The sequence below is a fragment of the Drosophila rhopaloa genome, unplaced genomic scaffold, assembly GCF_018152115.1.
Source record: "Drosophila rhopaloa isolate 14029-0021.01 unplaced genomic scaffold, ASM1815211v1 contig_155, whole genome shotgun sequence".
NCBI classification, from domain to species: domain Eukaryota; kingdom Metazoa; phylum Arthropoda; class Insecta; order Diptera; family Drosophilidae; genus Drosophila; species Drosophila rhopaloa.
Window position 1 is genome coordinate 5736654 of NW_025335034.1, and position 15511 is coordinate 5752164.

Consider the following 15511-nt stretch of genomic DNA (forward strand, 5'->3'; position numbering starts at 1 on the left):
CGTGGAATTGAATTGACAACAAAATCAAAAGGAAACCTTGATGTGTCAGATAAAAGCATAAACAAAGGCTTAATCTTATCAAAAAAAATTGTAAAATTGTAATTTGTAGCTTATTTGTTTTGACTTCACAATATAATTCAAAAAATCCTTAGAAAAATGTATAGAACAATTAGAATAAGCATCGCTATTGAAATATCTTTTAAGCACCTAATTTGTGGATTCTCTAGTAAAATTAATCATATAATTAATTCAGTTTCGAAAACAACCACTGAAAGATTAAAAATAACTTTAAAAGCAATAATTTAACACACCTAGACTTAAATAAAAAAATCGAAACGAAGTGGATATATTATACTCAACCTATTTTTATCAATGTGCAACTCGGAATGGAAATTTTACTTCCAGCCCAACCAATAAAATTTCAATAAAAAAAAAATTGGCGACTTCAGTTTTTTGACCCATCCAAAAACACTTCCTTTAAATGAGTCCACAAAAAAAAATTAAATCGAAAAAAAGCCATTCAATTGGGTGGCCAAACATAAACACAACAATCAATTGTTGCATAAACAAATCGATGAATGAAAGTGCCGACTCAGCGAGAAATGCTGGGCAATTGGATCGAAGTCACCCGCGATGGGCTATGCAAATGATGTCATGGCCCACGTCCCGATCTCCCCGTCTATATACGCGAATTGTGAATGCTGGTTTACTAGCATAAGTGTTGGGAATATTCCATCGCCAAGTGGGGGAATCTCTGGGCCGGAGACGGATCGGTAGACAAAACAAAACAAATTGATCTGAGGGTTTCTGGGGACAGTGAGCTTTTCCGAACCAGTATGAATCGGTTTGCACGGTCGCCACAAAAGGCCGCTCAAACGTTTACCTTTGGCAGTTTAGCGGCAATCGTCGCCACAGCTGATAGCCATAGACAACAGACCCCCAGACCCCAGATCCACACCCAGACTACGCATTTACATTTTATGGTCGAGCTGAATAACAGACTTTCGATCGCGAAACACGTTGGGCCAGTCTTTCTCCGCGCCAGACACATACAAAAATAGTGCAAAACTAAGCACACATAGAGATTTTTTGACGCTGACCCTCAATCAAAAACAACTCAGCGCAAAAAAATCAAATAAACATAACCGAAAAAATAAAACTAAACGAGCTTGGGCAACGACGACTCCGGCATAAAAATTATAAAATGAATTTCAAACAATTTCAAAACAAACATACATATAGGCAACTGATAAATGAGTCAAAAACGTGACTTAATTTTTTTGTTTAATTTTTTTGTTTGTTCCTTAATTTATGCCAATAATAAATATGCGCATAATCAATGGTTAATTAAATGGATATGTATCAGGCAAACGGGTTTTCGCCGAACCTCAAGCATCAATCATAGGGTAGAGCTGCGATAAAAATCGGCATAACTAGCTACATATTTAAGTTCGGCATCGGTCAAATGTCATTTGAGGGGGTCTCCTCAAGAAACCAGTTACAAACAGCGAAAATCAAAACACGTTATGAGATCCGCTGCTCTAAGGAGATTGCTTCCACGAATGCAATCAAGATTATCGTACGAATATGCATGCCCATACCAGATCCAACTGGTTGCCCAGAGATAATGGTTCTCTGTCGATCGGTTCATTTCCTTTCTCTCGTCGCAGTGCAAAAAACTGTAGCTGCAGCTCAGGTGTAATTGCTGCCCAACTACTTGAACAACACTCTGAACTATAGAGCGTACTTCGATTGGAAATCCCAACACTCCAATGTCAAAAGGCACTTACAAAAATATTATGTATTTAAGTAATCTAGAACAATTTCAGACAATTAGTTAATTAAGGAAACTCATAAGGAAGTCGATATTTGCCTATTCGTCAAAAACATTAAAACTTAATTAAATACCACCGAATTTAAACAATTTATCTTATCTTAATGCTGTTTTCTTCCCTTCCTATTTTGATGTAAAGAGTTCTTTATTTTGAAGTTTTTACTTCTTGTTAAGACAACCAAATATCTGATAAATGCTCAAACTCGTAAATGAAAAATATTTTAACTTCCCAACTGATTGCATTTGTGATTGTCTGTATACTTTTATTTTTGTACATTACTTAACAATATCTTTATTAACAAGAAAGGAAAGCTAACTTCGGACGGAGCCGAAGTTGATATACCCTTGCAGAATATTCTGCAAATTATATTCTCCAAAATTATTCATTTGATGCATTCTTAATACTCATAAAAAGTCCCAACTTCCTAATTTTAAAAATACCAAAGTTATGGCATTTCCAATCGTTCAGTTATATGGCAGCTATAAGATATAGTCGGCCGATCCTTATGAAATTTGGTATGTCGGATCGATTGGCCAAAAATAAAACCCATAGAAAATCCCAACTTCTTAACTTTACAAACACCAAAGTTATGGCACTTCCGATCAATCAGTTATATGGCGACTATAGGATATAGTCGGCCGATCCTTATGAAATTCGGTAGGTCGGATTAATTGGCCAAAAATAAAACCCATAGAAAATCCCAACTTCCTAACTTTAAAAACACCAAAGTTATGGCTTTTCCGATCGTTCAGTTATATGGCAGCTATATGATATAGTCGCCCGATCTGGCTCGTTCCGACTTATATACTACCTGCAATAGAAAGACAACTTTTGGGAAAGTTTCAAGCAGATAGCTTTAAAACTGAGGGACTAGTTTGCGTAGAAACGGACGGACAGACGGACAGACGGACAGACGGACAGACGGACAGACGGACGGACAGACGGACAGACGGACATGGCTAGATCGACTCTCCTGGTGATGCTGATCAAGAATATATATACTTTATAGGGTCGGAAATGTCTCCTTCACTGCGTTGCAAACTTTTGACTGAAATTATAATACCCTCTGCAAGGGTATAAAAACAGCTTGGCCTTATCTTTTGTCACCTTTAATCACTGCTGAGTCAATTGGATTTAAGATTAAGGCATTTAAAATGAATACCTTATCTAAATAAGCCTTTCGTTTAACTTTCTTTTATATTTTGTTCACATCATATTTATAGAAACTGCGCATATGCAAATGTGCTGATTAACTTTAATTCCTTATATGCACATCATTAAAGTATTTAGGTCCCACATCCTTGCAAATATATGGAAAACAAGGACACGAAATAGCCCTGTGCCACCCACGGGGACATCTTATTGGCATTCAGGATCCACTCATGTTGATGTTTATCCCCGCCCATCCGCATTTGCATTCCCCAGAAGTTCCAGTTTGCCACTTTAGAACCCGAACCCCCATGGACCCATTATATTGGCCAAGGCCAGGGGAACGTGTGTCTTGGTCGCGATCCAGAAAAACTAAATTGAAACCAGTTCGGGGGGATGCACTGGGAAACGGGAAATAAATAGAAAAACCGCCTGCGTTCACTCGGTCTATTTTTAAAAGGGGCACAGTTTCATACACGTGCGCATAAACATATTTATGGCTGTGTGCATGAAATCATACAACTGACCGAAGACGACGATTGCATAAATTCGTTAATTGCTATTTATATGGGCGGCACTTGGGGACAGAACGAAAATAAATAGATCGAACGCAAAACTTTCCACTCGCCTGTGAGAAACTCTTTGCATGCTGCCTTTCCCGATCGCCAACTGCACTTCAATTGTCATCAATTAATTGTTTGCCTTTGCCTATTCACACTCGCACATAGGACTGCACTTTGGCACCATACCGATTCACTGAAAACCGTCTGATTGAGAATTCGCGGAGCAACTACGACTGACGGTACGACGGCTCTAACCCCGAACTTTCCGTTCCGATCCGTTCCGTTGGTGGGTGTTGTCTATTATACAATAGCCAGATAGCCAGGTATACCGTTAACACTTGCGTCGACTGCAGATCTGAGATTCCGCGGATGCGATTTCTGGGTTCCGTTCCTGAGCGAGCGCCTTCATTCGACTGTTCAATGCTCGTCGGGTATTCAAAATATCGGCCATGACTTTGGCAAAGAAAAACTACGGGGACAGTTGGTTGTCCCGACTACGAGATGCCCTCTAAAAAAGTTTATTAAAAAGCATAGCAATGGTGTAAGTCCTAATACTTGACTTGTTAAATAAATATCCTAATGTTTCCCTCATGTTTTATCATTTATTTATAGTCAATTAGTCCACAATCAAGAGTTTACTGATACAAAAAATTTTGAAATACAAAATTTTCCGATTTGTATTCTTTTGTTTGCATATAATATTTTAGTTTATTCTGTAGAATATTGATATAATAGTGTTTTACAACTTTGATTCGTACATTTTATTCTTTGGAAGTTTGTTAAAATAATTCTTTCTGAAAAAATTACAATTAATCTTGGAAAAGTGCGAAGTTTTTAAGGATTTTTTGTAATAATTATTGTTTAATTTTTAAAATAAATTTTACGACAAATTAAAAAACTAATTTGTGAAGTATGAAGGGTCTAAAATAAAAGTGAATTATTAATATATATTGCCTTCTTTAAAATAAGACCCCTGTCCATCACACTCTTTAGTTTCTATTAAAGCGAGGTATAACTAGAATTTAATGTTGTTGTAACGCTCTCCCGTTCTTTAACATTCTCTCCCTCTCCCCCTTTGTATGTTTATGTTTTTGCTCAGCTGTTACATGCCGTCTTCCTGTGTTTACAGGGTGCATTCCTATTGAGAGATCATGTTAAGGGATGCTGATATGTAAGGGAATTTTCCGGTAATTACCCACCCCTTTTGGGATAGGTAAACTACGCACTTATTTTTCGCTGAAGTGGTTAAAACGCAATAACCTGATGGCAGGTAAAAGAAAACCACAAAAGAAATCAAACAAAACATAACGAAATCGGGATAAGAATCAAAAGTTTTCCATTCCTTACGAAAATCCCATCCTACCCGCGAAAAACAAAAAAACAGAGGGAGCTATTGAGCATGAACTGCATGCAAAATCGGTGCAAACAACAAAACTGAATCTGATTATTGCAGTTCTTTGTTAACAATTATTTATTATTTGTATTTTGATTTAACCAAACGGAACCGGTTCGATTTGCGCCTGATTTGTAGTTTGTTTTGCCAGCGTCTGGTCCCAAGCCAATGACGTCGCCGCTCGTATATTCTCTTTACAAATGCCCAAATTTAATTATTTTATTTGTTTTGTTTGCGTTCATTATGCGTCTCCGATTTGTTTGAGAGCATTCACCGCCACTCGGCCGAAGAGAAAAGTCTGATAAACGCTCAAAACGGCATCGGCCGTCAGGTGTTGGAGGTGAGAATAAATAACGATTGTAAAAGTTTTGGGTATTTTAATAATTATATTCCTGGAAAGCCATTAAATCAAGCCTCTTAGAAAAATTCGGAGAGTTCTGAGTATTTGTTTTTCAGTGTTAAAAAATATAAATTTAAAGTTTCATTTAATTTTTTTTTAATTATATTAAATATTTAATTGTCTCATTTTAGTATTATAATTTCATTTATCTGCAAGCTTCATAAACTCTAAAACTTATGTTTTCAACCCAATACAGTTGAAGCTAAAATTGTATTTCCTCTGAAATAAAATTGTATCTACTTCAAAACATTTTCGAATTTCCTAATCTAATCTTTTTAGTCGTGACATGCAGGCATCTCCGCCAGCGACCTTCACATTGAGTTTCGGCTAGGCAAAAATTCTTTATTTTCGTGGGATTTTTCGATTCTTGGCAGCGTCCAATGAATCTGCTTAGTCATTTGTTGACTCTCACATCTTGCTGCCTATAGGATATGTATAATTAGTCTTGTACTCTATATTTGCACATTAGATGCTTTTAGAACGTTTAGAACTACTTTGTAGAACGGTTAGCGACTGATTTAGATAAGAAGAGTGCTGATAATGGAAAACCATTCGATATTACGATGACCTTGCCCGGCAATCGACTCTTCTCATTCCATTTGTTCAAGGCCCCATGCTTCAAATGCAATTATTATGCATGACATATTGGTTTTTATTAAACAAGTGCGACAGTTCAACTTCGCCCATAACTTGTCAGTGCAATTTAAATTGATGCAGAAATCTAAATTGGGAATCATATAAATAAGAATATATGCTGTTTGTCAGTCACTTATTAAATTTTCACTTAAGAAATCATATCTATATATATTGATAAATATCTCTCTGTTCTTACCCCAGAAGTGTGTCACTTATCTTGAAAATTTATATAGCAATCAACAGTTAAATCATTAATATTTTTGCATTAAGTATGATTTCTGGCTTTCAATGCGGAAATTGATAGTGGTTTTTGTATTTTGCTGGGCTTTATAAGATAATTATGATGTACTAATAGTTATTAATTGATTCAGGTATTGAATTGTGGGAAGTTATAAATAAACAAACATAAATATATCGGGGGCTCGTTTGGTGACGGATTCATTTTTATTTATTCTTTAAAGCACAGCAAGTTCTGCTCGTCTCTATGCCGCAAATCGAACTGACCTCCGAGAACGCAGAGCTCAATTTTATCAATTCCTTCTTTGCTCCTGCCTCTGTTCTCACTCAGTTCGCGACATACGATCAGACCTCACTCAGTAGCAGACACTCAATTTCCGCTACTATGCTTCTTTCCCTTTAACTGCGCATTTACAATCCAAAGTTCCAAAATATGTCCCGCCTATGCGTCGCCTACTTTTAATGACGTTCTAGGAAATGCACTTAAGCGAACACACACTGACCTACAGAGAACATGTACCAGCTCTCCGACACGGCCTTCCTGACAAATCACACGTCCTCGTGTGCTATCATTAAATCACTCCATGTTCACACGTCAGTTGTTATTCATTTTTATTCTTTAAAACATTTCATTAACATTTCTTCAATTAAACATAATCTCATTAATTCATTTAGTTATTCTTTAATAACATTATTCTCTTTTGTAAAATAAAACATTTGTGCATTTCCTTTGGCACATTTTAACAATTGTGTAATTCCTTTAACACATCTTACTATATAACATTAGTGTAGTTCCTTTAACACTTTTTAACATTTGTGTAGTTCCTTTAACACATTACAATAACATTAGTGTAGTTTCTTGATAACATTCTTTACATTACTTTTATTTCTTAACCATATTTAACAATTCATACTAACTTATGAACTTTATCAACTTGTGCATTTTCATTAACACCAAATTACCGACCCCCGCCATAGCAAGTCCTTCTGCTATGGTGCGGTCACCACTGACCCCCGCCATAGCAAGTCCTTCTGCTATGGTGCGGTCACCACTGACCCCCGCCATAACATGTCCATCTGTTATGGTGCGGTCATTAAATCCCCTCTTGGGATTCCAAAGCACCTACAGTGCCATCCATATCTTCATTTCCCACTTGGGAATCAGACTCAGCTCCTTTTGAGTCGTCGAATTCTTCATCAACTTCTTCACTTATTTGTCTATTCGGCAATGCTCTCAAAAATTCATGCGCATACTTATATGTTCTCTTATATGTTCTCTTACTCATCTAGTAACTCAATGATTTCAAACGGACCTTTATGTTTTGGGTCAAGTTTTGTCTGGTGTCGCTCTTCCTTTCTCAACAATACATGGTCTCCAACGTTAAATTTAATTATTTTTGCTTTGTTCTTATCAAATCTACGTTTGTCGTAACGAGCATTAACTTCCATATTCTCCTTAGCTTGTTTTCTTACGGATTCTCTATTAATTAAATTATCCTCTTCTTCACCTATTGGCAATAGGCCGAAAGGTCTAGCTTCCCTACCGATAAGCTTGTCTTATGGGCTGACCTTGGTGACTCGATTAGCTGTGGAATTCATTGCCAACTGTACTTCAGCCAATGCATCTTGCCACGATCTCTGACTTGTTTCGACAGCGGTCAACATACTTTTAAGTGTGCTCATAATACGTTCAACCTGGCCATTTGCCCTACTCGCGCCCGTTGCAATTAAGTGAAGCTCAATTTTTTGGGAAGAACAAAAATCACGAAATCCTGAGCTGGCAAAGTTACGGCCCTGATCCGCTATAATTCGAGTAGGCACACCAAACAAACACACGACGGCTTTAATAGAACTTTCTGTGTCAATATTTAAGATATGATGAAAATAAACAAATTTTGTGAACGCATCCACCAAAACAATTACATACTCCTTTAGGTCGTTCCTTCCACTCAACTTTCCAGTAATATCAATGTGCACTGTGTGCCACGGAATTTCGACCTTGTTAATCGGATGTAATTCCACCTGAATTTTCCCAACCGGTGGCTTGGCTAGTTTACAGGTAATGCAGTTTTCGACAAACCTTCGAACGTACTTCGACATATTTTCAAACCAATAAAACCCATATACCTTATCCAAGATTTTTTTCCCAACCTAAATGCATAATAGATTCGTGGACGTGATTAATCACTGCCCATCTAAATGCCCTAGGTATTACAGGTAAACACTTGTTTTTGCCGTTCCTTTGTATTTTTCGATATATAACGCCTTTTCTCAATTCATAAGTTTTATCTAAATTTTCCGGCAGTTCGTTATTTTTAAGCTTAGCTAATAAATCAGCTATTTCAGGGTCCCGTTGTTGCTTAGAAACTATCCAATTGTCAGTTACCTCAGTCAATTCAATTCGCTTTTCAACAATTTTCTCTATGCTCTTGCATTCTTTAATCATCGGATTCCTTGATAAAAAATCTACGTGTGCCATTCTTTCACCTTTCGTGTACTGAATGTCAAAATCAAACGACTGTAGAAAAGCCCACCATCGATGCACCCTTGGTGAAAGGTCCGATTTTGTTCGACTAGCTTTTAGCGAATTGCAATCTTTAAATACAACAAATTTACGCCCCTGTAAATAATGACGAAAATGTTTAATGGCGTTGACGACTGCCAAAGTCTCAAGCTCATATGAGTGGTATTTTGATTCAGCAGGTGACGTGCATTTACTGAAATATTCAACAACATGAGGCTTTTTGTCGATTCTATGAAGCAAAATGGCACCATAGCCAATTGCGCTGGCATCTGTATGAAGTTCAATCGAATGTTGAGGGTCGAATATGGTTAGCACAGGCTCCTGGGTTAAAACGGATATTATTTTCGAGCGAATTCTTTCATGCTCTAACAGCCAAACGAAATCTGAATTTTTCTTTGAAGTGAGCGAATACAGTGTTTTTAAAGTCTCAGAAAATTTTGGCACAAACTGCCGAAAGTAAGATGCTAGCCCTATAAATTGTCTTAATTGCGTAACCGTTTTTGGGGGTGGCAATTCGGTCAGCGCTTGAATTTTGCGTGGATTAGGGCGAATCTGTCCTTTGCTCACTTCAAACCCCAGATATTCTATCCTAGTTTTAAGAAAGGAACACTTAGTTACATTAAATGAAAACCCAGCCTTGCTCAAAGTTTCTAGTACAATCTCCAATCGATCTAAGGCTTCATCCTTAGTTTCGGCCACAATCAAAACATCATCGATGTAAACGATGGCGTAAGTGTAAGCAAGACTTCCCAATGCTGCAATAATAGCGCGCTGAAACACGGACGGAGCGTTTTTTTAAACCAAACGGCATAGTCAAAAATTCATATTGACCCTCGGGGGTGACAAAAGCGGTGCGCTCAATTGAATCTGGATGTACCGGTATTTGGTAGAAGCCGCTGGCCATATCGAGACATGAGAAATAACTTGCCCCACGCAGCCTAGCAATCTGATCAGAAATCAAAGGCAAAGGATACTTGTCTGAGACTGTGTTCTCATTCAAAGCACGGTAATCTACACAAAGACGATCACTGCCATTTTTTTTTTTTTAACGAGCATCATAGGACTAGCGAAAGGTGAACAGCTGGGACGAATAATATTAGATTTAAGGAGCTCATCGATTTTAGAACGTACATGCACTTTCTCATCTTCGCTAAGTCTATATGGCCGGCGCTGCACTGTCTTTTGTAGATCTATTAACCTAATTTCCAAGTGCCCTGTTGTTAACCGAGTCTTTGGTATTCCCTCTATAAACCAATCAGAATAACGTTCCAGAATATTTTTCAAGGCCATCTTATCGGAGTTACTCAAGTCGCCATCGGAATCTACAAGATTTTTATAATTGGCAAACTTTACGACATTCACTCTTTTAGTTTTGTAAATACTAAATTTTTCAGCGTCTATTGCTACACTAAAGCCCTGGCTTAATATTTCGCGACCAATCAAAACATCGTAATTTAGGTATTTGTCCATTACAACATGCAATAAAGTTTCTACGCAATACTGTTCAATATTTATATTAGAAAGGATTTGCATTGTACTATAGATAGAGTCGTTACAGATGCCATTTAGTTTCACAATATTGTTTAGTCGCTTTCCTTTAAACTTGTCTGCAACGCTTTCCTTTACCAACGAACATTCAGCTCCTGAGTCGAAGCAAAATGGAATTGACTCACCGGATACATTTATTATTCCCTTGGGCGGGAAACAGTGCAAATGTCCACACGCTTCTCGAAAATCTTCTCATTTCCGCTGGTCCGGATTTTAGGACATGAATTAGCGTAATGCCCCAGTTCGTTGCACTTAAAACATCGTATAATGCGATCCTTTCACTCCAATATGCCTGCTCCCGCACAGTCAGAACGCTTTCGGCAAAGCAACATGTACAGGCTTTGCATCTGCTACCGGCCTTGGATTCTGCATGGATTTGATAATGTCCATTAGACTCCGGTTCTGTGCTTCAAGAGCTGCGAGGATCTGGTTTGAATCTTGAACTCTAGGCTCAGCCGATCCCACTTCTGATATCGGGGGCTCGTTTGGTGACGGATTCATTTTTATTTATTCTTTAAAGCACAGCAAGTTCTGCTCGTCTCTATGCCGCAAATCGAACTGACCTCCGAGAACGCAGAGCTCAATTTTATCAATTCCTTCTTTGCTCCTGCCTCTGTTCTCACTCAGTTCGCGACATACGATCAGACCTCACTCAGTAGCAGACACTCAATTTCCGCTACTATGCTTCTTTCCCTTTAACTGCGCATTTACAATCCAAAGTTCCAAAATATGTCCCGCCTATGCGTCGCCTACTTTTAATGACGTTCTAGGAAATGCACTTAAGCGAACACACACTGACCTACAGAGAACATGTACCAGCTCTCCGACAAATACATATTGTTAAGTTCAGTTGTGTTAATTATATACAGTAAATTGAAGGGGAATAATTGCCAGTTTGTTTGTCATTTTTTATGCCGTCTGTTTTAAGTTTGTTGACAAGCTGATTTATTTTCCTATTTTTTAGAAATGTTATTATTATTTTGTTTAAATGCCCATTTTCTTTACTTTCCCACTTATAGGAATATAATTTAAGGCTTGCAGATTTTTAGCCAGACAAACGAAAACACCTCTTAACGGAACTAAAAAGTTGTAAAATGCTCAACGCCCTTCGAGCAACATGAAATAGTTTTCATGTGAACTTTTGAACGGGGCAAGTGGGGTGTCGTTCTTCTGAGCCAATTGCTTTTCTTAAAGTATTAGTATGCAATTCTTTTAGTCAAAGCGATACCTTTCGATCCGTTTATTATCACTCGATCCGAACAAAATATCACAGAAAATATGCAATTCTGCGGCTATTTATACACACAAACAAGAGAGAACGCTTTAGTCGGGTGCCCCGACTATCAGATACCCGTTACTCAGGTAAAGGGAGTGCGTGGGAGATGGAAATAGAAACTTTGATCACGCATAACTTTTTAACGAATGGTCCGATTTGAAAAATTTCTTCTACATTTCGATAGGTATTGATAAACAGAATAAAACTGCATTTTTACTTTTCCGAAATATTTAAATTTTTAAAATCGTATATAAGCGATTGTGGGCGTTAAAGGGGGCGTGGCATCTTTTTGAAACAAACTTGCGCTGCGTAGGAACTCCTAGAATCTGCATGCAAAATGACAATCTTCTAGCTTTTATAGTTTCCGAGATCTCAGCGTTCATACGGACAGACAGACGGACAGACAGACGGACAGACGGACATGGCTATATCGACTCGGCTAGTGACCCTGATCAAGAATATATATACTTTATAGGGTCGGAAACGCTTCCTTCTAGCTGTTACATACTTTTGCACGAATACAATATACCCTTTTACTCTACGAGTAACGGGTATAAAAAATGTGGGGATCAATTTGAATATACTAAATTTCTATTGGAAAACAATAATTTTTTGATTTCTCTATCTTCAAATATTTTCTTCTATCGAAGAAGGGAAAAAAACAAGAGCTGACGCATTTCAAAGTAATATGCCAAGTATCAATCAAATTAATACTAAAATTTGTAAAAATGAATTGATTAAATATTTTAAAAATTCAAAACTAAAACATCTTTAAAGAATTATTTGCAAATAATAATCTATTGATTGTTATTGTGATTTTTCACAATTAGTTATGCTTATGCTGGGTTTTTTTGTTTTTTGGCTTGGATTTATGTGATCGCTAATTTAAATGCGAATGAGAGGCTAAATTAACTAATTAGGAGTCGAATGACGCAGATTGGGTTTGTTTATCCCAAAACGAAACCCGATAAGCTTTCTCCATGGTAATTAAATCTACTCCTTGCTTCAAAATCCGAAGCATCGTAAATCATCGTGGAGCATTGTGCGTCGCTCATACATAAGAAGTGAATTGGCGTCAAATAGGATTCACAATTGTACTAACAAATCGGACAGCACTTGTGAAATGGGGCAAGTGGCGCTGTTTCCTGCGGTTGAGGGTCTCCTGGTGTGTAAATGGAACTCGGAATTCGACATCGGTGCGGACGTTGTCTTTGGGGGGTCTTCAGGGGGACAGCTCTATTTTTAGTACTGCTCAAGGACGGCAAAATATACACAGACAGACGTTAATTTATAAGAACGCAAATCGCGTGTGCCATACTGATATATACATATAAGAATTTTCATGAACGCAAAGTTTGGGAAGTGCATACAAAGGCCAAATATTTCTATGACTCAGCGGTTCTTTGATTTCTCCCTTTTATGCTGAAACTTGAAAGGAAATTGAGTTCATTATACACTTCTTGTTTTTTATGGGCTTCTGTATTTTGATAGCCGAAACATTACTTATGGTTTCTTATGGGCTAGCAAATTGATAAAGTGATGTGATTGTAAACAAAAATATAAAAGAAAAAGCGAAATATAAGTTCAGCAAAACATTGTGGATGGAAAACCCGAATGCCCAAATTAAATTAGCGATGTTGTTTTTATCGTTGTGCCTATATTAATCTCTTTCAGTGAGAACCGGAAATGTTCGTTTTAATAACGCAGCGTATACGTAATTTGCGCAATTTGTTCCTAATATTCAGATTGAAGCGGTTTCAATGATGATAAGTGAAATCGAAAGGTTCAACAAGATTTTAAAATTGATGATTAATGAATTATTATAAATAGAATTGCAAGTGTAAGGAAAGTAAAAAATATAAATTGATAAGTTCAAATACCATGCCAATTACCCGTTTATTAATTAAATTACTATATTGAAAAAAGGGATATTAAAGCCCGAACGAAAATCCCTGACCTGTACGACGTACGCGTAACTTTTCACACACTTCATTGATTTAACAAGCCGGTATCCTGTCCCCAATGGATATCTGTAAAATTTATGCTCGGTTTTGAGTGAGTTGTCAAGCTCAGTTAGATGCTCTCATGTTATTCAAAAATTTCATATTTACGCTTCAGAAAGCATTAATAACGCCAGCTCACAACATCATTATTCAATGTCAAGGCAGAGCCAGACTAGAAACACTTTGCACTCTCCGTGCATTATTTAGCACTAACTTGAGGACGACAGGGGGTCCATGTAAATGAAAAGGAAATACGAGAAGGCCGGGGGGCGATTGGGTGGAATATTGGTCATGATATGCCTCAAGGGTAATTACAGGCAGACGGGACTTTGTCAGCTGGCGGCTTAGCAAATCCATTGTAATTGTAAATTATTAACATGGCCTAGCATAAGTCATTACGAGCCTGGGTAAATATAATTATTGAAAGAATACCTAACATCACCGGTGGGGATTACAAAGAATGATTCACTTAGCTGGAATTATTAAATCAATAAAATTATCAATCTCATTAGCATGAAAGCTGAAAAAGTTTTTTGCCAATTCGAGCGGAATTTTTCCTTCCATTTTGTTTTCAATTTTTTTGTGAAAGTTCAAGGAACTTATTGCCGTGAAAGGAACCAAAGTTTGGATGTGAATTTCGCACTGATATAAATCGTTGCCCGTTAGCGTGATTTAAATGTCTGTCAGAACAAAAAACCAAGGTCCTGGCCACTCCATCCTCTGGGAAAACGAACAAAGGCGAGTGCAATTCCTAAGCTGGGCAGTAATGACAGAGAACAACTGCAGCGTCAACTTTCTTTGCTTAAATGAGAGTATTTGCCGGCGCCGGCTCTAAAAATCAATATTTGGAGTGAGGATATAAGGAGTTGCAAAGGCAAAAACTAAGAGTAATAGCCAACATTCATACTCTAAAGGCTCTTTAATTTTGTTCAGTATTAAATATTAAATTGCAAATGTTTGTCAATACAAATATTTTGATGTGTATTAATTTCAATGAAATTTTTCATTGTTTATTGCAAAATAATTTAATAATTTTAATTATTTTAAGGAAATATATAAAATGTTATTAAAATAAAATGAAAGACCGATACCAGAAATGCAATTTTCCGGAATAATATTGACAAATACATTTTGGTTGGTATTTTTCTAGCACTGTGAAGGTTAGACCACGGGGCGTATGGGTAATGCAGCAAACCACAAAACCTCAATTGGTTGGGCATGACGACTCCGAATGTTTTTTTAATTATGAAATTAATAAAGACAAATAGAGCTGCCGGGGCACTAATTGACTCACCCAGAGATGCGAATCGAGGTTGACCCAACACAATCCCTGGTTATGAGCTTCCAGTTGCCAGGACAACAGTTGTGGGAACTACAGGACGAGTATATCCTAGGGCAACGCCGCCAGGACCCTCAACGTCTTGGGGCAATAAACGAATGCAACGCCAGGGGTCAATTTAATCGAGCCCGGCATCGCGTTCTTTGTCCTTCGTCCTGCGATGTTGATACTGCCAATTCGCGACGCTAACTGAACCCAAAAATCGCCAGCAGGAGTCAACCGCTTGCTCAGCCTCTGCTCTGCACTGTGGAAAACGAGGCAAGCGAATGAAAATGTACGCCTGTTGTATTTTCACGATACCGCCATGTGCGCGTAGCAGGCGGTCAAAATCAGCTGAGAGCGCGCACGCTTTTCTCGAGTGACGTCACTGTTCGCTCGACTCATGCGCAGCCAGAGCGAGAAAGAGCGATCCGAGAGTGAGATACTCAGATACTCGTATAGTCAGATACTCACATACTCGTATATATATATCTGTATCTTGAGGAAGTCGCCTGCTGTGGCGCCGAGTGCTTGGCCCAAATGCATGCTTGTTGCGCCACTTGGAGCCCCCTCACCACCCCCCAGGTGCCGAAAAGGGGGTAGTTCTGGCAGACCAGGGATGGCTAACG

General features: G+C 37.9%; 1 protein-coding gene across 1 annotated transcript in view; it reads right to left on the reverse strand.

The window, feature by feature from the left end:
* LOC108041427 (organic cation transporter protein) overlaps window positions 1-14969 on the reverse strand; it is a 29016-nt gene extending 14047 nt beyond the window's left edge. Inside the window, exon 1 of the mRNA XM_044457418.1 lies at window positions 14859-14969. The gene's annotated coding sequence lies outside the window, so the exon portion shown is untranslated. The remainder of the gene's footprint in view (window positions 1-14858) is intronic.
* Between the last annotated feature and the right edge of the window lie 542 nt (window positions 14970-15511).